Source organism: Ranitomeya variabilis, chromosome 6 (genome assembly GCF_051348905.1).
Source record: "Ranitomeya variabilis isolate aRanVar5 chromosome 6, aRanVar5.hap1, whole genome shotgun sequence".
NCBI lineage: Eukaryota > Metazoa > Chordata > Amphibia > Anura > Dendrobatidae > Ranitomeya > Ranitomeya variabilis.
The window spans coordinates 550084854-550109584 of record NC_135237.1 but is presented as its reverse complement, the minus strand read 5'-3'; the positions used below and the strand labels follow the sequence as shown (position 1 = coordinate 550109584).

Genomic DNA, 24731 nt, shown 5'->3' with positions numbered 1-24731 from the left:
CCTTTAAATCACGTCTTGGTCCCAATATATCAAGATAATGTCCCTGTAATATTATAAATATGAATGTTGAGGATCAGGACTCGTCCTTTTACGTAATGCAGGTCATTATTCCTCCGTTTTACTGTATTCTCCTCTTCCAATTACCATTAACGACTCTGATTTAAGTAACCGTGATAAATCCCCCTGACGGCTGAGCTGTGATAGGTTCCTGCGGTCCAGAAGATGCCCTACTGCTTGGGAATGTTCAGGACCGGCGCCAGGCCGGCAGCAGCTCATCGGCTTGTAAACTTCATCAGATGTTGCCAAATCTGAACAGAACATAAAGGGTTGTGGGAGTCTCCCGCAGAGGCGACCTGTGACTCACGTCAATTAAAGTTCATAAACTCCTTCATAAAACTTCAGGACCATTCACCTGCGGTCACATCTGCTTCTTCTTACATTCATTAATATGGTGAACTCAAAGCTTTCCTGAGGATGAGAAACTATTCTAATATCTACGTGATGAATATGGCAGCCATTGCTTTATCAATGAGTTATGGGCTGGACTTAAAGGGGAAGTCCAGGACAATATTTTGTTTTGTTTTTTTTAGCTTTTCTGATGTGTTAAATTTCCAAGTTTATTGGCACCAGGACTTGTATCTTGGTTGGAGAGTTGGACAACGAAGGAGTTGGGGTCATGACAATTCCTATTTCTGTGGAGCTTTTGTGCAGGACTTGTTGAGTATAGAGTCTTATTGGCAATGCTCCATTGGAAAAAAAACATGCAGATTAGTTCTCTCCTGGAAAGAAAGAAAATTATCTCGCTAGTGCCACCTAGTAGAGGCAGCTACATCGGCTTATAGGGTGGTTACTTTCTCTCCTTCCAGAAGACATCTAAAGCTATGGTTGCACGATGAGTCTGGAAGTTCTGAGACAAGCTTGGATTTATCGCAAAAGTAGCAGCTGCGGTTGAGGTAGGTCACAAGTTGTACAATATCACAGTGCATAATCACCATCTTCATATTGCGTGAGACGTGTGGGTCACAGATGTTGACATCCCACAGACCGGTCATGAATGCAGATTTTTTTTGTTCATCCCTTTTAAAGCAACACTCCTCCTCCTCAACTTCCTCCTCCTCTTCCTCCTGTTGCTCCTCCTCCCATCAACATTTTTATCTTCTTAATATATTGTAGTCATCATATTATATAGCAGTGTGTACTTAAAATTGCTCATTTTGCCTTTCTACTCAGCTAATTCTTCTCTTTTCCGTTAGGTCTATGACACCATGTGATTAATAACTGACTAGCTGAATCCTTCTAAGCTCTATGTAGAAGCAAGAAGTCTCTTTTCCCTGTATGAGTCATGAGTCACTGCAAAAGTCCCTGTCAAGGGGAGGAGGGAGCGTCTGGGTCAGGAGTTGAAGAGGGGAATGATAAATGCAGGGACAAAAGACATCCTGTTTCTACATAGGGCAAAGAAAAGGGAAGAATGGTAGAAGGGTAGAAAGGCAAAATGAGCAATTGTAAGTACACAGTGCTATATAATATGATGACTGCAATATATTAAGAGGATAAAAACATTGATGGGAGGAGGGGGAGTGCTTTAACTTTGATGACATCGGTATTGTACCACAAATGCAACATCTTCTTGGATCACCACCGATGCTAAGAAGTAGAGTGACCTGCTAGAATGGAGCAATGGTCTGACACGCGCCACTACTCCAAGTCATGGTCAATGGGACTGATGGTGATAACCAAGTGCAGTGTCAGTCCCATACATACGGACAAAGACGCGCATACGAGACCGTGACTCCATTCCAATGGGGTAATTCAGACCCATTCTTGGGATCGATTTGATCTGATGCTTGATCCTTTTTTGGGATTGGTTACCAGAAGTTATCTCCTATGCTGTGGATGAGAAATGACTTAGGTCATTTCTAAACTCTTGTCTTTCTGCAATGTTTGAGTCGGTTGCATTTTTGTGTTATAGTCTTATTTCTTACATTTATTACTATGTGGTCGGTAACCTTTGTGGTTAAGGACATGTAATGTAGTGATAGGGGTCATAGCGATCTAAAACAACCACAAAAAAATAAAAATAAGAAATCTACGGAAAGTTAGATGGAGCGATGGTTGCAACCCTGTAGGATATAATGGTTTTGTGGTTGATGCACGTGTACGGTGCAGGTCAAGAGGGGGGCTGGAATGGGCAGAGCTAGATGGAGGCCCCCCATGACTGCGTTGCCATGGGAGGGTTTTTTCCATATTGTTTTTCAAACTAATGGAGGGGATTGGCTATAGGGGAATGGGGGAGGAGCTGGGGGCTGGGGATCAGTGACAAGGGGGGAAAAAGTGCGGGAGAATTTGCAGTCACGAGGAGGAAGTCAGCGGGAAAAGAACCCCAAAGAGAGACCCACTGCACATGGTTTTTCAATCCCCCCTACATTAAGAAGACTTACCATGGATTCTGTGGAGGGCATGATGGACAGGCTGCGGGATATGGCGAGATCGCGCAGGGACGGATGGCTGCAGGAGCAGCTGGCCTCATTGCTTGGGAACGCGGAGCCACGTGTGTTGTGAATTAGACTTTTTGGCTCCCTCTTGTGGTCACTAGTGATATGACACTTTGTTATTCCTTCCCTTGCTTGGCACCCACCTGGCCTCGTTAGTCCAGGGGTGTCACTATTTGAACTTCCTGGATTTTCAGTCTGGTGCCTGGCATCATTGTAATCAGATCCTTCTGTTTGCTCCTTTCTGCTGCTCCTGGTTCTTTGCAAAATTAAGCTAAGTCCTGCTTTCTTGTTTTTGGTTATTTACTGTGCTCTTATTTTTGTCCAGCTTGTACTAAATGTGATTCCTGATACTGCTGGAAGCTCTAGGGTGCGGATGTTCTCCCCCCGTGCCGTTAGACGGTTCGGGGGTTCTTGAATATTCCGCGTGGAGTTTTTGTGAGGGTTTTTGCTGACCATATAAGTCATCTTCCTATATTCTGCTATTAGTTAGTGGGCCTCTCTTTGCTAAAAACCTAGTTCATTTCTTGCGTTTGTCTTTTCTTCTTACCTCACCGTTATTATTTGTTGGGGGCTTGTATCCAACTTTTTGGGGTATTTCCTCTGGAGGCAAGAAAGGTCTTTCTTTTCCCTGCTAGGGTTAGTTAGCTCTCCGGCTGCGCGAGACGTCTAGAATCAACGTAGGTACGTTCCCCGGCTGCTGTTATTTGAGTGCTAGGTTCAGGTATATGGTCAGCCCAGTTACCACTGCCCTATGAGCTGGGTTTTATGTTTGCAGACTTCGCTATTGTCTCTGAGACCCCCTGCCATTGGGGTCATAACAGTATGCCAGGCCTTAAGTGAATATTTAATGCATTGCAGAAGTGGGATTATAAGAAAGGAAATTCTGAGTTTTTTTTTTTTTTTTTTTTCTTTCTTTCCTCCTCTTTATCTCACAGTGGCTGGAGCCTTGCTGCAGACATGAATGTCCAGACCTTGATTACTAGTGTGGATCAGCTTGCTGCTTGTGTGCAGAGTATTCAAGATTTTGTTACTAGCAGTCCAATGTCAGAACCTAAAATACCTATTCCGGAATTGTTCTCTGGAGACCGATTTAAATTTAGAAATTTCAGGAATAATTGTAAATTGTTTCTATCTCTGAGACCTCATTCGTCTGGAGACTCAGCTCAGCAAGTAAAAATTGTTATCTCTTTCTTACGGGGCGACCCTCAGGATTGGGCCTTCTCGTTAGCGTCAGGCGATCCGGCTTTGGCAGATGTTGATGTGTTTTTTCTGGCTCTTGGGTTGCTATACGAGGAGCCCAATCTTGAAATTCAGGCAGAAAAGGCCTTGCTGGCTATCTCTCAGGGCCAGGATGAAGCTGAAGTTTATTGCCAAAAATTTCGGAAATGGTCCGTGCTTACTCAGTGGAATGAGTGTGCTCTGGCCGCAAATTTCAGAAATGGCCTTTCTGAAGCCATTAAGAATGTGATGGTGGGTTTCTCCGTTCCTACAAGTCTGAATGATTCCATGGCGTTGGCTATTCAAATTGACCGGCGTTTACGGGAGCGCAAAGTCGCTAATCCTCTGGAGGTGTTGTCTGAACAGACACCTGAGTTAATGCAATGTGATAGAGTTCAGACTAGAATTGAACGGAAAAATCATAGACGTCAGAATGGGTTGTGTTTCTACTGTGGTGATTCTACACATGTTATATCAGCATGCTCTAAACGCTTAACAAAGGTGGTTAGTCCGGTCGCCATTGGTAATTTGCAACCTAAATTTATTTTGTCTGTGACTTTAATTTGCTCATTGTCTTCCTATCCTGTTATGGCGTTTGTGGATTCAGGTGCTGCCCTGAGTCTTATGGACTTGTCGTTTGCCAAGCGCTGTGGTTTTGTTCTTGAACCGTTGGTTAATCCTATTCCTCTGAGAGGTATTGATGCTACGCCATTGGCGGAAAATAAGCCGCAGTTTTGGACACAGGTGACCATGTGCATGTCTCCTGAACATCGGGAGGTGATTCGTTTTCTTGTTTTGCATAAAATGCATGATTTGGTCGTTTTGGGTCTGCCATGGTTACAAACTCACAATCCAGTTTTGGATTGGAAGGCTATGTCTGTGTCAAGTTGGGGCTGTCAGGGAATTCATTGCGATTCCCCGTCGGTGTCTATTGCTTCCTCCACTCCTTCAGATGTTCCTGAGTATTTGTCTGATTATCAGGATGTATTCAGCGAGTCCAGGTCCAGTGCTCTTCCTCCTCAAAGGGACTGTGACTGCGCTATAGATTTGATTCCAGGTAGTAAGTTTCCTAAGGGAAGATTATTTAATCTGTCTGTACCTGAGCATACCGCAATGCGTTCGTATATTAAGGAGTCTCTGGAGAAGGGACATATTCGTCCATCCTCTTCCCCTCTTGGTGCGGGATTTTTCTTTGTGGCCAAGAAGGACGGATCTTTGAGACCTTGTATAGACTATCGACTGCTGAATAAAATCACTGTTAAATTTCAGTATCCTTTGCCTCTGTTGTCGGACTTGTTTGCCCGGATTAAGGGTGCCAAGTGGTTCACCAAGATAGACCTTCGTGGTGCGTACAACCTTGTGCGCATTAAGCAGGGAGATGAATGGAAAACTGCATTTAATACGCCCGAAGGTCATTTTGAGTACTTGGTGATGCCTTTTGGGCTCTCTAATGCTCCTTCAGTGTTTCAGTCCTTTATGCATGACATCTTCCGGAAGTATCTGGATAAATTTATGATTGTTTATCTGGATGATATTCTGGTTTTTTCTGATGATTGGGACTCCCATGTAAGGCAGGTCAGGATGGTGTTTCAGGTTTTGCGTGAGAATGCTTTGTTTATTAAGGGCTCAAAGTGTCTCTTTGGAGTGCAGAAGGTTCCCTTTTTGGGTTTTATCTTCTCCCCTTCTGCAGTGGAGATGGACCCAGTCAAGGTCCGAGCTATTCATGATTGGACTCAGCCCACGTCGGTTAAGAGTCTTCAGAAGTTCTTGGGTTTTGCTAACTTCTACCGTCGTTTTATCGCTAATTTTTCTAGCGTTGTTAAACCTTTGACGGATATGACCAAGAAAGGTTCTGATGTTGCTAACTGGGCTCCTGCAGCCGTGGAGGCTTTTCAGGAGCTGAAGCGCCGGTTTACTTCGGCGCCTGTTTTGTGTCAGCCTGATGTCTCGCTTCCCTTTCAGGTTGAAGTGGATGCTTCTGAGATCGGTGCAGGGGCCGTTTTGTCGCAGAGAAGCCCTGGTTGCTCAGTAATGAGACCATGTGCTTTTTTTTCTAGGAAATTTTCGCCTGCTGAGCGGAATTATGATGTTGGCAATCGGGAATGGTTGGCCATGAAGTGGGCATTTGAGGAGTGGCGTCATTGGTTCGAGGGTGCTAAGCATCGTGTGGTGGTTTTGACTGATCACAAAAATCTGATGTATCTCGAGTCTGCTAAACGCCTGAATCCTAGACAGGCCCGTTGGTCATTGTTTTTCTCCCGTTTTGACTTCGTGGTCTCGTACCTGCCTGGTTCAAAGAATGTTAAGGCTGATGCTCTTTCTAGGAGCTTTGTGCCTGACTCTCCTGGAGCCTCAGAGCCAGTTGGTATTCTTAAAGAGGGAGTAATCTTGTCGGCCATTTCTCCGGATTTGCGACGTGTGTTGCAGAGATTTCAGGCTGGTAGACCTGACTCTTGTCCACCTGACAGACTGTTTGTTCCTGATAAATGGACCAGTAGAGTCATTTCCGAGGTTCACTCCTCGGTGTTGTCAGGGCATCCGGGAATTTTTGGCACCAGAGATTTGGTGGCTAGGTCCTTTTGGTGGCCTTCCTTGTCACGAGATGTGCGGTCATTTGTGCAGTCCTGTGGGACTTGTGCTCGGGCTAAGCCTTGCTGTTCTCGTGCCAGCGGGTTGCTTTTGCCCTTGCCTGTCCCGAAGAGGCCTTGGACACACATTTCCATGGATTTCATTTCGGATCTTCCAGTGTCTCGGGGCATGTCTGTCATCTGGGTGGTATGTGATCGCTTTTCCAAGATGGTCCATATGGTGCCCTTGCCTAAGCTGCCTTTCTCTTCTGATCTGGTTCCGTTATTCTTTCAGAATGTGGTTCGTTTGCACGGCATTCCTGAGAATATCGTGTCTGACAGAGGATCCCAGTTTGTTTCCAGGTTCTGGCGATCCTTTTGTGCTAAGATGGGCATTGATTTGTCGTTTTCATCTGCCTTTCATCCTCAGACTAATGGCCAAACTGAGCGAACAAATCAGACTCTAGAGGCTTATTTGAGATGTTTTGTTTCTGCAGATCAGGATGATTGGGTGACCTTCTTGCCGTTGGCTGAGTTTGCCCTTAATAATCGGGCTAGTTCCGCTACCTTGGTTTCGCCATTTTTCTGCAACTCTGGTTTCCATCCTCGTTTTTCCTCGGGACATGTGGAGCCGTCTGACTGTCCTGGGGTGGATTCTGTGGTGGATAGGTTGCAGCGGATTTGGGATCATGTGGTGGACAACTTGAAGTTGTCACAGGAGAAGGCTCAGCGTTTTGCCAACCGCCGCCGCGGTGTGGGTCCCCGACTTCGTGTTGGGGATTTGGTGTGGCTGTCTTCTCGGTTTGTTCCTATGAAGGTCTCCTCTCCTAAATTTAAGCCTCGCTTCATCGGTCCTTATAAGATTTTGGAAATTCTTAATCCAGTGTCCTTTCGCTTGGAACTTCCTGTGTCGTTTGCCATTCACAACGTGTTCCATAGGTCTTTGTTGCGGTGGTACGTTGTGCCTGTGGTTCCTTCTGTTGAGCCTCCTGCTCCGGTGTTGGTTGGGGGCGAGTTGGAGTACGTGGTGGAAAAGATCTTGGATTCTCGTCTCTCCAGGCGGAGGCTTCAGTATCTGGTCAAGTGGAAGGGCTATGGTCAGGAGGATAATTCCTGGGTGGTCGTCTCTGATGTGCATGCGGCCGATTTGGTTCGTGCCTTTCATGCTGCTCGTCCTGATCGCCCTGGTGCTCTTGGTGAGGGTTCGGTGACCCCTCCTTAAGGGGGGGTACTGTTGTGAATTAGACTTTTTGGCTCCCTCTTGTGGTCACTAGTGATATGACACTTTGATATTCCTTCCCTTGCTTGGTACCCACCTGGCCTCGTTAGTCCAGGGGTGTCGCTATTTGAACTTCCTGGATTTTCAGTCTGGTGCCTGGCATCGTTGTAATCAGATCCTTCTGTTTGCTCCTTTCTGCTGGTCCTGGTTCTTTGCAAAATTAAGCTAAGTCCTGCTTTCTTGTTTTTGGTTATTTACTGTGCTCTTATTTTTGTCCAGCTTGTACTAAATGTGATTCCTGATACTGCTGGAAGCTCTAGGGGGCGGATGTTCTCCCCCCGTGCCGTTAGACGGTTCGGGGGTTCTTGAATATTCCGCGTGGAGTTTTTGTGAGGGTTTTTGCTGACCATATAAGTCATCTTCCTATATTCTGCTATTAGTTAGTGGGCCTCTCTTTGCTAAAAACCTAGTTCATTTCTTGCGTTTGTCTTTTCTTCTTACCTCACCGTTATTATTTGTTGGGGGCTTGTATCCAACTTTTTGGGGTATTTCCTCTGGAGGCAAGAAAGGTCTTTCTTTTCCCTGCTAGGGTGAGTTAGTTCTCCGGCTGGCGCGAGACGTCTAGAATCAACGTAGGTACGTTCCCCGGCTGCTGTTATTTGAGTGCTAGGTTCAGGTATATGGTCAGCCCAGTTACCACTGCCCTATGAGCTGGGTTTTATGTTTGCAGACTTCGCTATTGTCTCTGAGACCCCCTGCCATTGGGGTCATAACACACGTGGCAGCAGGACGCTGAAGACCAGACCCCCGGAGCGGTTGTCGCCGGAGATCGCAACACGCGGCAGGCGGAGGCTGCGGAGCCCCACACGGGACCCTGCGGAGGCTAGGTGCAGCAGCGTGGCCGACCTGCCCGGCGCCGCCTCCGGCAGGAATCCTGGCTCCCGACCTGCCGGCGCAGCATGGCGTCGCACCACGGAGGCGAGGAGCACGGCGGCCGGGCAGGCTTCGCCGGTTATGCAGGCCGCACCATAAGTCCGGCCTGCGCACCGGAGATCAGTGCATGCTGGGAGAGAGCACAGCAGCAGCGGCGAGGCGCTGGAGCGCACGGCCCGGTCAGCAGCGGTGAAAAGGCGGCAGGCAGCTGCGACGGCTGCAGGTGGGAGCAGGGCAGCAGACACCCGTAGAGCTGCAGGGGACGGGCGCCTGATACACGGAGCAGCAGGCAGGGCAGGCTGCAGGGCATGCAGCCTCCGGATCCTTTGCCTGGCGCTCTACCCGGGGACAACGGCAGCACATCAAGGGGCAGCAGGCTGCGGGAGACTGCGGCTGACGGCAGATCCAGGTCTGGCAGACGGTCCAGGGAGCGCCAAGGATCCCTTGCTTCGGTCCCCCCTGGTGACGAGGAGGCCAGTGGCGTGGGCCTGGAGCAGCAGGGCTACGACACCAGGAGCGAGTCCGGGAGCGAGCAGCTGGAGGACGGAGCACGGCAGGAGTCTGGATGTCCGGCTGGCGGGGACACAGCACCCGCGCAGCCTCGTGAGTATATGTCCATGTCTCATTTGTCTCAGTCGGGGGGTAGGTTAGGTGAGGTTGGGGGTAGTGTGGGTACGGCAACTGACAGCAGCGCATTGGTGGGGGTAGGGGGCTCTGGGGTGTCGGGAATTGGTGATATTTTGGCCGGGGTATCGCATTTTTTGAAAAGTCTAGAAGGGGGAGTTGCGGAGGGGGCTGGGGGGTCACCTCTGGGAGCCTGGTTACAGGGTGTGAGTGCTGGATCGCGGGTGGCGAGCGACACAGCCAGGTCAGGGGAGTCAGCACAGGCATCGTCTGCCGGCGTATCAGTGTCGGTTCAGACCGAGAAGGATAAGGGGGATACAATAAAGTTGGACGACAGGGCAAAAGGGGAGGTGTACATATGCTTTGAGGGCCCGCTTGGTGCGCATTTAAAGAAGGAGGTGAAAGAGAGGATTTGGAAGGATGAGTATGTGGAGATTTTCTCCCTCCTTCCTTTAGAAAAGTTTAACTTAGACAAGAGTAAGAAGGAGGACAGTAAAAAGGAGGCGGAGGAGAAGAGAAGGTGGCGGTTGATTCCGCAAACCTTCGTTAATTGGCAGCAGGCTTTTGCGATACTGGCTAGCGTCATAGGCGAGAAATTTCCGGATAACTGTTCGGGCCTGTTTTGTTACTTGGACTCGATAGGTGAGGCATATCGTACATGTGGGGGTCAGGCGTGGCTGCGTTATGACGAGCAGTTCCGTCAGAGGAAGGCAGTTAGGTTCGAAATCAAATGGGACCAAAAGGATATCGGGCTTTGGTTGAAAGTCATGGCCCCGGTGAGATATGGGCAGTCCTTTCATGGGAGTGGGAGCGCCAGCAACTAGCAGTCAGGACAGGACATGCCAGCGGAGGTCAGGGGGCCCAGGGTGGGACAGAGAAGTCAGGAACTTGTTGGCAATTTAATGATGGCCAATGTGAGTGCGGGAACTCCTGCAAATTTAAGCACGTTTGTTCCCATTGCAACGGGAGCTCCCATGGAGCGTCGAAATGTTTAAAAAAAGCCAAGGGTAAGCCAGGAGTGGGTGGCGGTCAAGGGGGAGACCCCAGTGAGGCTTCAAAAGATGGCCCCTTATCTAAATAGATACCCGGATCAAGAAAAGGCGGGCATTCTTTTACTAGGTTTTTCTGAGGGTTTTCGGATTCCGGCTCCTATTCATGTGGTTCCCTTTACTACTAAGAATTTGAGGTCTGTGGATTTACATGGTCAGCAGTAAGTTTGCGAAGGAGGTGGAACTGGGTAGGATGGCTGAGCCATTTAGCTCATTGCCAATTGAAGGCGTGATCGTTTCACCATTGGGGGTGGTGCCCAAGAAGGAGCCGAACAAGTTTCGGTTGATCCAACATTTGTCGTATCCAAGGGGTAGGTCAGTTAATGACGGCATAGATGTGGAGTTATGTTCAGTGGTGTATACTTCGTTTGACGCAGCAGTACAATGGGTACGGCGGTATGGAGAAGGGGCGTTACTGGCTAAGACGGATATTGAATCGGCCTTTTGGTTGCTCCCGGTTCACCCGGATAGCATTCCTTTGTTGGGTTGTTGTTGGAACGGTGGTTTTTATCTAGATAGATGTTTGCCTATGGGCTGTTTGATTTCTTGTTCTCTTTTTGAGACGTCTAGCACTTTTCTGGAATGGGTGATTAGGGACGTTTCCGGAGTTCCTTCCGCCATTCATTATTTGGATGATTTTTTGTTTATTGGCCCCCCTATTCTGCCGTTTGCAGGAATTTGTTAGCTACCATGGAGGTGGATGGCTGGGCTTTTTGATGTACCGTTGGCAAAGGAGAAGACGGAGGGACCGGGCAAGGTCTTGAGTTTTTGGGGCATCCTTATCAATTAAGAGAGAATGGAGTGTATGTTACCTGAGGACAAACCTTTGTTGCTGGTACAAGAGGTACACAGGATTGGTCGTTTGCGTAAGGTGACTTTGAAGGAGTTGCAGTCCCTTTTGGGGCGTTTGAATTTTGCGTGCCGGATTATGCCCATTGGTCGGATTTTTTGCCGTAGGTTGTCGCTGGCAACGGCCGGAATCAGTGTGGCACATCATTTTGTTCGTTTAACTAAGGAGCATAGAGAAGATTTGGTGGTTTGGCAGCGTTTTTTGTCAAATTATAATGGTCGCTCCTTGATTCAGTTGGAAGCCGTGAATGATTTTGATTGCAAAATTTACACGGATGCAGCCGGTTCGGTTGAATACGGCGCGTATTGCGGAGGTCGGTGGAGTGCAGGTGTGTGGCCAGAGGGATGGCGGAAGCAGGGTTTAACTAAGAACCTTGCACTACTAGAATTGTTCCCAATTGTGGTGTCAGTTGTGATTTGGGGTGACGTTTTTCAAAATCGGAAGGTCAGGTTTCACTGTGATAATTTAAGCGTAGTCGCTATCATCAATAGTCTAACCTCTTCCTCTCCCCTGGTGATTAGACTGGTTAGGGAACTGGTGTTGCGATGCTTGGATTTAAATGCATACATTTCTGCGGTACACGTGCTGGGTGTCCAAAATTCTATAGCAGATGCTTTGTCTCGTTTCACAGTTGGAACATTTCCGGGAGTTGGCGCCAGATGCGGACGCCTCAGGAGTGGTATGCCCTTCACGTTTGTGGAAAATTGTTGCGGACGAGGAGGGCGGTTGATTCAATCCTCGGTCTCGAGGTCGATGTTGCTTGCTTACAAATCGGCTTGGGACATCTGGGAGAGTTGGTCTGGCCAATGGGGAGTGGCTGAATCCGACAGCGACAGGACGATGGCAGTATTGTTTTTGGTGGGCAAAGCGGCTGAGTGGGGTTGGTCCGTATTGAAAGTGAACAAATTTATGGCGGGCTTGGCTTTTGGTTTTAAGCTGCAGGGGTCGGTCGATGTTACCAAGAACTTTCTCGTAGTGCAGGCCCTGAAGGGTTTTCGGAGCGGGAAAGTAAGTGTCGACAAGCGCAGACCCATTTCGTTTAGTCTGTTAGTTAGGTTGGGAGATGTTGTTGGGAGAATTTGTGGTTCTCATTTGGAAGCTGCCCTGTTTAGGTTGGCTTATTCTTGGGCGTTCTTTGGGGCTTTGAGATTGGGGGAGCTGGTGTCCCCTAACAAAGTTAGGGCAGGAGGTTTGTTGGCGGAGGATGTTGATTTCTGGGCAGGAGGAATTTCCTTTTTGATTCGGCGGTCAAAGACTGACAGGTACGGAAAGGGTAAGCGGGTGGTCTTAGGGAGGGTCGATGGATGTTTGATGTGCCCGCAGCGCAGTTTGGAGGAGTACTGGAGTTTGCGGTCAGTTAGGTCGGGCCCTCTGCTTTGTCACCAAGACGGGACTTTTTTGTCCCGTTTTCAGTTTTCGGCGGTTTTGAAAAAGGTTTTGGTTGAGTTGGGATTGGATTCTGGGTCCTACGGGTCTCGCTCTTTTAGAATTGGGGCCGCCACGGTTGGAGATGGTTTGGGTTTAGGGACTGATGTGATTAAACGAATCGGGCAAAGGAATTCTAATCGTTATTTGACTTACATACGTCATTAGGTGTTTTTTGGGGACTATGGAGTCTTCTGGTTCATATAATTGTTGTTCTGTTTTTCAGGTCGGCCCCTGTTATTGACCTGGATTTTCGGACATTCGTTCGTGTATTGGGGTGCAGCGTGGGCCGAAGCCAGGCCGGATGGCAGGCAGTTAGGTTTTCGCCGTGATACGGTAGTGATTCGATGGTTGGGGTTCCGGGGTATGCTATGGAACAGGGTGTTGCCAGAATTTTTCCGGGCCGCGCTTTTGGATAGAGCTCCGGATATTTTGCTGGTGCACATGGGGGGGAACGATTTGGGTACGAAGCCGGTTAGGGAATTGATCAGGGACATCCGTTTCGATTTTCTGAGATTGTGGGTCTCTTATCCAGGAGTTCTGACGGTGTGGTCCGACATCGTGCCTAGGAAGCAGTGGAGGTTGGCTCGATCCTTGAAAGGCATTAATAGGGCCAGAATAAAACTTAATAGGGCGGTGGCGAAGATTGTATCCAGGAATGGGGGAATTGCAGTGAGGCATTTTGAGTTGGAGGCTGGGGTCGGTAATTTCTGGAGAAAAGATGGTGTGCACCTGAATGATATCGGTATTGATTTGTGGGCGCTTGCCATGCAGGAGGGCGTGGAAAGGGCGTTGGCTGTGGTGGGGCACTCACGAGCCTGAGGTGGTCAAGGCTGTTCGTGGTTGGTGGGGGGCGGGGTTCTTGGAGTTGGTGATGTTTATTGGAGGAAGGTCAATTGGATGGGGGTGGATCTGGCTTGTGGTTACGGGCTCTGGACGGGGATTGTCCTCGGGAGCTTTGAGGTTTTTTGGTCTGCCCTGAAAAAGGGTTACATGGTGCCCTCGAGCTGGTGGTCACGGCTGAGGGTAAAAAAGTGTTGGTTTTGCCTATATATATATGATGCTAGATCTTTTAGCTCCAAGAACCCTCCCCCTCAAGTTTTCAGATAATTTTGTTATAATTATAATATTTAATTGTTGTTTGTTAATAAACTGGCTGCTGTGGCCAAAATTTTCCAAAGAATTTAACGTGTTATGTTTTTATTGCATAATTAGCGTTAAATGGGGGGTGGTAGAACTTCGTTTGGTTACAAGTGGCCGTTTTAGGGGAGTGGTGTCTGGGAAATAAATTTCCAGATGGGCTATACGCGATCATGGAAGCATGGACACAACGTCTTAAAAGTGTTTTTATTATATAAGAAAAAGTTCCGCATTTTTGTAATACACTTTCTATTTGAATTCCTTTTTGATTTTGAAGATCTCTGCTTGCTGTCTGTGAATGGAAGCAGTCTTGTTTCCATCCGGAAGCTAAGGACGCACCCTGCCCTGATCCTCACTGCTGGGAGTTTGCTACAAATTACACTTTTCTTTTATTTACATTCCTCTTGCAGTGATACATTGTAACATTCTATCGCTATGGTGACGTCGTGACGCTTCCTGTTCCGATGCCACTGAGCACAAAATGAGCTGCTCTACTCCACGGGAGCTTTTTTATAGTTTTTGTAAGGTGGGCGATATTATTGTATGGATGGCTATGCCGTAAAAATGGATAGTGAGAGAGGGCACCAAGGGGCACAAAGGGATTTGGGTATTTGGGGGCTATCGTTACTTTTCATGATCACAGAGAGACACTATTACTCTATAGTCAGCCTATGGTCATGCCTATGGGACTAAGGAGGGCATTACTTTTGGGGTATAAAGGTAGTTTTATCTATGGGAAAAAAGGGTATCTGTACGGGGGTAAACTAGGGATAAACTATTGTGGGGGCAAAGTGGGTATAAATATGGTGTTGGGTCACACAGTGAGATACCATACTAATCCTAAAAGGACATTAATACTTTGTAAGGGACAGATAAAAGATTTTTACTATGTAGAGTTGCCAAAAAGGTAATGTTCACAATATGGGAACACGAGTTGACTAGTATTACCGTGTGTGCACAAAAAAGGCACTTTTATTGGGATTTGGATGTTTCGCCCCCAGCAGATTGCCCCCAGCAGTTCTCCCCTGGGTACATTTACTTCACCTGTGGGAAGTTATATCATCCAGCTGCCATAACATCACCCCAGAGGACCCTTTAAGCAGCGTCGGTCCCCACTGACCGAATACCACAGGTGGCGTCACGAACAAACTCCCTTTAAAGACCTTTCCCTTTACTTGGGCGCCCAGGGCCACGGACCGGGTCGCAGCCATCGTGACGTCCCCTTCAAGTACCAGACCCGGTACAGAGTACCCCACTGCCCTGGCGGGCGACTCAACTTGGCGTCACAAACAGGATGTACCTGGGGGCGAAACATCCTATAACCCTTTTATTGTGGGGCAGAAAGAAGACTTTTTAGTGTTGGAATAGAGGGGACATTATTATTATGTAACAGTGGGCACAAAATAATGACTGTATCAGGGCACTATAGCTTTGTGTGGCACTTTTATTGGGAGGCACAAATGGATGCACTAAATATTCATTGGGCACAATTGGGGAATTATCAGGGTAACTTACTTTGTAGGGGCACAGAAGGGGGCACTTTTATTGTGGGGCAGAAAGTAGACATTAAGTTTTGCTTATTGGTGGGCACAAGTGGGGAATTATCAGAACTTTTATTTTGAGGGGCACAAAGGAGAACACTATTGCTGGGGAGGGGTACGGTGAGGAGTTTATGTCTTGACCCCCGTGTAGTACCACCTATGTAAGGGTGTAGAAGTGGGGGTACCACTGGGGCGTTTGTGCTGTCAGAGGGGCGCCAATAAGCCACATTGCCCAGACCAGGGTATTTAGATACAGTACATTGAACCTTTTGCCCCAGGTGGCTCAGTGGTTAGCATTGTTGCTTTGCTGCGCCGGGGTCCTGGGTTCTAATCCCACCTTGGACAACATCTGCAAGGAGTTTGTATGTTCTCCCCGTGATTGGTGGGCTTCCTCCCACATTCCACAGACATACTGATAGGGCATTTATTCTGTGAGCCCCATCGGGGACAGCGATGATGATGTCTGTAAAGCGCTGTGGAATTAGTGGTGCTATGTAAGAGAGTATAATAATAAATAGTGGCAGCTCGGCAATAAGGTGAGGAGCGGCTCAGCTCTGCTACATCTGCACGTAGTGACGTGCGAGGCATCACAGCAGCACGGTGGGTGCAACCTCCTGTCCTCCAGGCGTGGAGTGGCTGACCCACTCCAGACCCGGCCCCGGGGTGGGGGGAGCGCTGGGTGGAGCAGCTCCAGCCCCATATAACCCCCCACACTGAGCTGGAGGGATTAGTGAAAAAAAAAATAAATAAAACATTGTAAGGAGAGAAAGCAGCAGCTGGGGACACAGACACATCTCACTTGTGAAAGGTAAGCCCTCCAGCTCAGGCTTCTTAAACCCAGGGGAACTACAAGTCCCAGCAACTACAGGTAAACTGAGGACTTACATACTCGCACCTCAGAGCAGAAAATCTTAAAGAGTTGTAATCTTTTTTTTTGTAACTGATGGGATTTGTGGTTCCCAAGAACTGATCCTGGGAATTTAGGCACTGTTCATACTGGGACTTGTAGTTCCCTAGCAGCTGGGTGAAGGTATTGGTAAATTAAAAAAGGAGATCGACTATGGGGACGTTATGTGGATTTCTCTTGTTTGAAGCTGTGGAACTACAACATCCAGCAGACACGTCGTTAATGATTGGCATTGCTTAGTTGCGCACACAGATGTAGCAGAGTTGGCGCATCATGCAGCGGCAGTCCTATGTAAATCCACATGTAGCTGTGACCCGTGGTGGGATTTGGCCTGGAATGCTCCGGATTGTACTGAAGTGACCCCGTGTTGGAGACCCATCCGCATCTGTGACAGCGCTGGATGCTATCGCTCTCTGTTATCAGCCATGATGAGAGTCTGCGAATGCAGCGCGGTCAAGCTCTGTTCATCATTTGTTTTCATTTTCTTTTTATATCACTTTTCTTTATTTTTCTGCCTTGTTATTCTTCGACGGTTTTTCTTTTTTGGCGCCAAATTCTTCAAAACTGCGGCACGCGGATCCTAAGATTTGTGTAAAGTCCGAACCGCTCCTTAGTTTTGTCTTTTACCGGTTTTACATTAAATGTGTTTCGCTAAATATGCCGCAAAATTCAGGTATAAAAAAAAAATCCCTCCGGAGGGGAAGCAGGGACGGACGGACGGACGGACGGGCTGGAGAACGTGTGCGCACAAAGAGTGGCAATTACAAAAAAACATCGATAAATTGACTGCAAATATGTAGAAAATACAAACCCCAACCGTAATGGAGAACATGGAAAACAGGCGAGCACAGAAAATAGACAATAAAGTAGGTTCCAGCTAAAAAAATAAAAAAAAAACAGGTTAAAAAAAGAGCAAAAAAAAAAAAAGGCAAAAACTGCAATAATGAATCGGCCCATTGGGCTTCATCCTCAACATTTCTAAGATCAGCACAGTATAGACAATGCTCTGTGAGCTCTTCAGCAGAAACATCTCATTACCTGTCCTGACAGTTTGCTACAATGTATCAGTGCAGTATAGACAATGCTCTGTGAGCTCTTCAGCAGAAACATCTTATTACCTGTCCTGACAGTTTGCTACAATGTATCAGTGCAGTATAGACAATGCTCTGTGAGCTCGTCAGCAGATACCTCATTACCTGTCCTGACAGTTTGCTACAATGTATCAGTGTAGTATAGACAATGCTCTGTGAGCTCTTCAGCAGATACATCTTATTACCTGTCCTGACAGTTTGCTACAATGTATCAGTGCAGTATAGACAATGCTCTGTGAGCTCGTCAGCAGATACCTCTTATTACCTGTCCTGACAGTTTGCTACAATGTATCAGTGCAGTATAGACAATGCTCTGTGAGCTCGACAGCAGATACCTCTTATTACCTGTCCTGACAGTTTGCTACAATGTATCAGTGCAGTAGAGACAATGCTCTGTGAGTTCTTCAGCAGAAACATCCTCTTACCTGTCCTGACAGTTCGCTACAATGTATCAGTGCAGTATAGACAATGCTCTGTGAGCTCTTCAGCAGAAACATCTTATTACCTGTCCTGACAGTTTGCTACAATGTATCAGTGTAGTATAGACAATGCTCTGTGAGCTCTTCAGCAGATACATCTTATTACCTGTCCTGACAGTTTGCTACAATGTATCAGTGCAGTATAGACAATGCTCTGTGAGCTCGTCAGCAGATACCTCTTATTACCTGTCCTGACAGTTTGCTACAATGTATCAGTGCAGTATAGACAATGCTCTGTGAGCTCTTCAGCAGATACATCTTATTACCTGTCCTGACAGTTTGCTACAATGTATCAGTGCAGTATAGACAATGCTCTGTGAGCTCGTCAGCAGATACCTCTTATTACCTGTCCTGACAGTTTGCTACAATGTATCAGTGCAGTATAGACAATGCTCTGTGAGCTCGTCAGCAGATACCTCTTATTACCTGTCCTGACAGTTTGCTACAATGTATCAGTGGAGTAGAGACAATGCTCTGTGAGCTCTTCAGCAGATACCTCTTATTACCTGTCCTAACAGTTTGCTACAATGTATCAGTGCAGTATAGACAATGCTCTGTGAGCTCGTCAGCAGATACCTCTTATTACCTGTCCTGACAGTTTGCTACAATGTATCAGTGCAGTATAGACAATGCTCTGTGAGCTCTTCAGCAGATACCTCTTATTACCTGTCCTGACAGTTTGCTACAATGTATCAGTGCAGTATAGACAATGCTCTGTGAGCTCTTCAGCAGATACCTCTTATTACCTGTCCTGACAGTTTGCTACAATGTATCAGTGCAGTATAGACAATGCTCTGTGAGTTCTTCAGCAGAAACATCCTCTTACCTGTCCTGACAGTTTGCTACAATGTATCAGTGCAGTACAGACAATGCTCTGTGAGCTCTTCAGCAGAAACATCCTCTTACCTGTCCTGACAGTTTGCTACAATGTATCAGTGCAGTAGAGACAATGCTCTGTGAGTTCTTCAGCAGAAACATCTTATTACCTGTCCTGACAGTTTGCTACAATGTATCAGCCACACATGTAAAATCTTGAAAAACAAAGTGCAGTATATTAAAAAGTTGCAGAACTTTTATATACATGATCATTACGTTTTTCCTTCCACGACTAAAGTGTGTGATACCAAATAACACAACTCAGCTCTGCTACATCTGCGTCTTGTGCAATAATGGTAATAATGGAAACTATGTGCTGAAATACAACAATTCTGCAAATCGCTCCTCAGGATGACTCTTAAAGAGACATTCCCCAAAGAACCAGAAAACTGAGGTCTCCCTACTGCAGGGTCTGCACGTCCCATAACACAATGTATCCACTGGATCTGGACAGACTCTTTAATTTTCATTAACCATGTGACATATTAAAAAATCTATTTTACCTGTAAATGGAGCTATCTCTATAACTATATTACTATAAATGTAAGTTCACAAGAGTTTCCTGTGATTTAATGACCACGCCGCCACAAGGAATAGAGGTTGGGACCCCATTATCTTCAAGATTAGTGGGGTCTTAGCACACAGTCTATATTGTATAATTGACACTAAGGGAATTAGTAGAAACCTCTTATTAAAATTACTGCACTAGCGCCATCTGTAGGACATAGGTGAACATGACACAAAGCAATGTGATATTTACAGTAATGTAATGTATGTACACAGTGACTGCACCAGCAGAATAGTGAGTGCAGCTCTGGAGTATAATACAGGATGTAACTCGGGATCAGTAATGTAATGTATGTACACAGTGACTGCACCAGCAGAATAGTGAGTGCAGCTCTGGAGTATAATACAGGATGTAACTCAGGATCAGTAATGTAATATATGTACACAGTGACTACACCAGCAGAATAGTGAGTGCAGCTCTGGGGTATAATACAGGATGTAACTCAGGATCAGTAATGTAATGTATGCACACAGTGACTGCACCAGCAGAATAGTGAGTGCAGCTCTGGGGTATAATACAGGATGTAACTCAGGATCAGTAATGTAATGTATGTACACAGTGACTGCACCAGCAGAATAGTGAGTGCAGCTCTGGAGTATAATACAGGATGTAACTCAGAATCAGTAATGTAATGTATGGACACAGTGACTGCACCAGCAGAATAGTGAGTGCAGCTCTGGGGTATAATACAGGATGTAACTCAGGATCAGTATTGTAATGTATGTACACAGTGACTGCACCAGCAGAATAGTGAGTGCAGCTCTGGGGTATAATACAGGATGTAACTCAGGATCAGTAATGTAATGTATGTACACAGTGACTGCACCAGCAGAATAGTGAGTGCAGCTCTGGAGAATAATACAGGAGGTAACTCAGGATCAGTAATGTAATGTATGTACACAGTGCCTGCACCAGCAGAATAGTGAGTGCAGCTCTGGGGTATAATACAGGATGTAACTCAGGATCAGTAATGTAATGTATGTACACAGTGACTGCACCAGCAGAATAGTGAGTGCAGCTCTGGGGTATAATACAGGATGTAACTCAGGATCAGTAATGTAGTGTATGTACACAGTGACTGCACCAGCAGAATAGTGAGTGCAGCTCTGGAGTATAATACAGGATGTAACTCGGGATCAGTAATATAATGTATGTACACAGTGACTGCACCAGCAGAATAGTGAGTGCAGCTCTGGAGTATAATACAGGAGGTAACTCAGGATCAGTAATGTATGTACACAGTGACTGCACCAGCAGAATAGTGAGTGCAGCTCTGGGGTATAATACAGGATGTAACTCAGGATCAGTAATGTAATGTATGTACACAGTGACTGCACCAGCAGAATAGTGAGTGCAGCTCTGGAGTATAATACAGGATGTAACTCAGGATCAGTAATGTAATGTATGTACACAGTGACTGCACCAGCAGAATAGTGAGTGCAGCTCTGGAGTATAATACAGGATGTAACGCAGGATCAGTAATGTAATGTATGTACACTGTGACTTTTGATAAGTAAAATATGAATTGTCTTCTCAGAGATTGGTGTATGGAGTGTTAACCCCTTACTGCCCAGTGCACTGTTTCCCGGCTGTTTTGCTGAATAATGACATTCTGGTTCTGGATTGCATAACACAATACTACAAAAAAGGAAGTTTCTCTGTGACTGTTCTGAGATTTCGGTCAGCAGAGTGATTAACGCTGAGTAAAACGTTACCTATTAATGATTGTATTGGATGATAGTAGATAAGGATACAGTTTGGCATCGAGTTCTACTAAATCGCCACAACAAAATGGAATTCCTCTAATCTGGCCTCTGATAATCCAGAACATCTGATATTCTGCCAATTCAATGTAATCTGGCATTTCACAAGATCTGAAGCCGAGAACGAGGAGCATGATGGCCGCAGATTCTGTACCTTAAAAATCAGTTTTCAGAATCGTCTGACCCATTGATATAACTCAGATTGTGCCACGGACTAAGACGCAAGATGAGCAGATTATGGGGCTGATACCAGCGAGCACTAGCAGATGCCCACAGAATACCAGTGATGGAAATTGAAACATTGGTGCCCAAGGGAAGGGGAGGACCAAATGCTGGAACTGGGAGTTCTGGGCTCCATTGCAGAATCTGCACTCGGCCCGAACCTCTACTGCGCCCCCTATGGCTGCACATCTGCGAAGCAAAGATCCAGGGGCCGGTGCAGGGGCTGCGTGGTCTTACAGCGGGGGTCCTGGCACCTGCAGATCATCACCATCTGACAGATGACAGGAGATAGAACTTTTCTTTTTCAGGCTCCTGTTCACTTGCACCTTCCATAAATCCAGGTGTAATCATTAACCTCCGCAGATCACCACGTTCCTCCACTCCTTCCAAGTGTCCTTACAGCTTTACAAAGCTTGTCACAAGACCTATTAAATGTTATCGAGCAAGGGTGAGGAATCCGCTGAGAACACAACTTCAAAGTGTGTCCTGCCATGTAAAAATGTGTAAAGATCGATAAGGATGTAGCAGAGCTGAAATGTCTTTTTTTAAAATCAATTTTGTGGAATAGTGAAGGAATTATGTAAACCATTATATAACTTCATTGTACTGATCCTGTATTATACCCCAGAGCTGCACTCACTATTCTGCTGGTGCAGTCACTGTGTACATACATTACATTACTGATCCTGAGTTACATCCTGTATTATACCCCAGAGCTGCACTCACTATTCTGCTGGTGCAGTCACTGTGTACATACATTACATTACTGATCCTGAGTTACATCCTGTATTATACTCCAGAGCTGCACTCACTATTCTGCTGGTGCAGTCACTGTGTACATACATTACATTACTGATCTTGAGTTACATCCTGTATTATACTCCAGAGCTGCACTCACTATTCTGCTGGTGCAGTCACTGTGTACATACATTACATTACTGATCCTGTATTGATCCTGAGTTACATCCTGTATTATACCCCACAGCTGCACTCACTATTCTGCTGGTGCAGTCACTGTGTACATACATTACATTACTGATCCTGAGTTACATCCTGTATTATACTCCAGAGCTGCACTCACTATTCTGCTGGTGCAGTCACTGTGTACATACATTACATTACTGATCCTGAGCTACATCCTGTATTATACCCCAGAGCTGCACTCACTATTCTGCTGGTGCAGTCACTGTGTACATACATTACATTACTGATCCTGAGTTACATCCTGTATTATACCCCAGAGCTGCACTCACTATTGTGCTGGTGCAGTCACTGTGTACATACATTACATTACTGATCCTGAGTTACCTCCTGTATCTTTCTCCAGAGCTGCACTCACTATTCTGCTGGTGCAGTCACTGTGTACATACATTACATTACTGATCCTGAGTTACATCCTGTATTATACTCCAGAGCTGCACTCACTATTCTGCTGGTGCAGTCACTGTGTACATACATTACATTATTGATCCTGAGTTACATCCTGTATCTCTTTTTTTATTATAAAAGTACAAAACAAAACTTACAGGCAAAGCTTACAGACAAACTCAATAACAAAACAAATTATTCACAGTCCCCAAAAGTCCAATGTCCAGCAGATTTATACAAACAAAATGTTCCTCCATTTCATTAATACCCCCAGCAAGGGAAGAGACCTTAACCTATATCCTTTTTTTCCCTTCCTTTGTACCTTTTTCCCCTCATACACACATACCCATGCATTTATCCCTAGAAAAATAAATAAAAGTCGGCCATCTGCCCTAAACAAAGTAAATAGGCCACCTGGCCGAAACTTAATCATATATTTTTATATATATTTTTATTTTATATATATTTTTTTATTTTTTCCTCCTAAACTAAACCAACACCATTCCCCAAAGGTCCTACGAAAGTTTGTGGCCTATCACACCAGGTCCCACGAAAGTTTGTGGCCTTTCCTACACAGCAAGGTCCATAAAAGTTTATGGCCTTTTTTTTTTTTTTTTTTCTCTTGGCATCCCGCCGGACGTCCATTCTCCAAAACCCATCCCCCCACCCCCCAAGAAACCCCCCACCCCACCTAAACTAAATCCCCCCTAAACGCATCATAGTACACATGTAACATATATACAACCTTATAATAACATATATCAATACAACATAATAATAACCAGTACACACCATAATCATGACCAAAGAACAGGCCCAAGTTCAATGCTTGCAAGCCCTATACCCGGGTTACCAATTACAAAACAAAAATCTGTAAGTGAGGGTTACAGCCCACCACCAGGAACTGGAGACCATAGAGGCTCTCACCCTAATCTACCGCACATCACCCTGACCCTCCCTAACAACACAAAAGAGAAAATCCTGTCCCTATAGCCCTACCAATCTCTCCCTACCTGCCCCTACCTGTCCCTCACTGACCCTCACTACCAACCTAATACTAACTACCTGTCCCTAAAGACTGTCCCTATCTGTCCCTCCCTGTCCCTACACATCTATCTGACCCTACAAAATAAAGATAAAAAGATAAAAAAGGCTAACTCAACCCTATCACAGGCACACAGAACTTAACTCTCCCTAGGGCACATTAAAGGAGAAACCCCTCCAAAGAAGAGAGGCCCTCCCTGCACCCAGCCTCTCAAACTCCAGCAAGCGCACTTTTGCCAGGTCACCCAGGATGTTCCTAATCACCTCTTCCCTGGGGAGGACTTTCCGCTGAGTAGACACTAGACCGTGCATTCCACGTGTGGAACCTAGTTACTAAACTAACTAAGAAAACAGTGCCCCGATCTCGGCCACCAAGGGACCTGAATGCCCCATAGGCCCACTCCGCATAGGAAAGACCTGCCAGCCTGGGCCAGCCAATGGAAGCACCCACCCTGCTGTAGACCTCTGTATTAAAGGGACACCAAAGCAGGAAATGCTCCATGCTTTCAAGCATACCGCCACACTCCTTGCGGGGACAATCCCGGTCATCAGAGCATCTGCACTTCAGGTTGTCCCTCACATACAGCTTCCCACGGAAGCAGCGCCAAGCCAAGTCCCAAAACTTCAAGGGGATCTGCTTAGAGTTTAATAACCCGAGCCCCACCTCCAGATCCCTGAGCGCCAGGGGCTTCTGAAAGTGGGTCAACAGGACCCTATTGTCAAGAAACTTTCTCAACATGGTCCTGATCTCCCACACTCCCAGACCCCACCGACGGATCACCTTCAGAACCGGGGTAGCATAAGCCTGAAGATGCCCATGAGGTGTACGAAGGTCCTTTACCTGCCCTCCTGCCTCCCATTCCTGGAAGAAAGGCCAAAACCACCCCCTACAGGAGAATACCCACAGAGGAGCCCTCTCTAACCAGAGATTGGTGATGTTTGCCTTAAGAAAGGTGTTTACTAGAAACACCACTGGGTTGACCGTACCCAACCCTCCTAGTCTCCTCGTGCGGTACGTGACCTCCCTCTTGATTAGGTTCAGCCTATTTCCCCATAATAATTGGAAAAACAGGCTGTAGACCTGTGTCCAAAGAGGCTCTGGCAAGATGCAGACGCTGCCCAAATATATTAGCAAAGGAAGCAAATAGCCCTTGGCAAGACTAACCCTTTCCCTTAGGGTCAAAGACCAACCCTTCCACTGATCCACCTTCTGGGCGGCAATCTTAAGTCTGCCCTCCCAGTTTTGCTGGGGATAGTCCCCCGGGCCGAAACTGATGCCTAATATTTTTGCTGTGGCCTGAGGCCCTGGAAGAGTGTCCGGGAGATCAAAACTTGGATCTCCCCCTCCCAGCCAG

The 24731-nt window shown here is 46.6% G+C and overlaps 1 protein-coding gene across 1 annotated transcript in view; it reads left to right on the top strand.

Annotated features, from left to right (window-relative positions):
• The first annotated feature begins 15742 nt into the window (after positions 1-15742).
• NDRG1 (N-myc downstream regulated 1) overlaps positions 15743-24731 on the top strand; it is a 70207-nt gene continuing 61218 nt past the window's right edge. The window contains exon 1 of the mRNA XM_077271264.1: positions 15743-15866. The gene's annotated coding sequence lies outside the window, so the exon portion shown is untranslated. The remainder of the gene's footprint in view (positions 15867-24731) is intronic.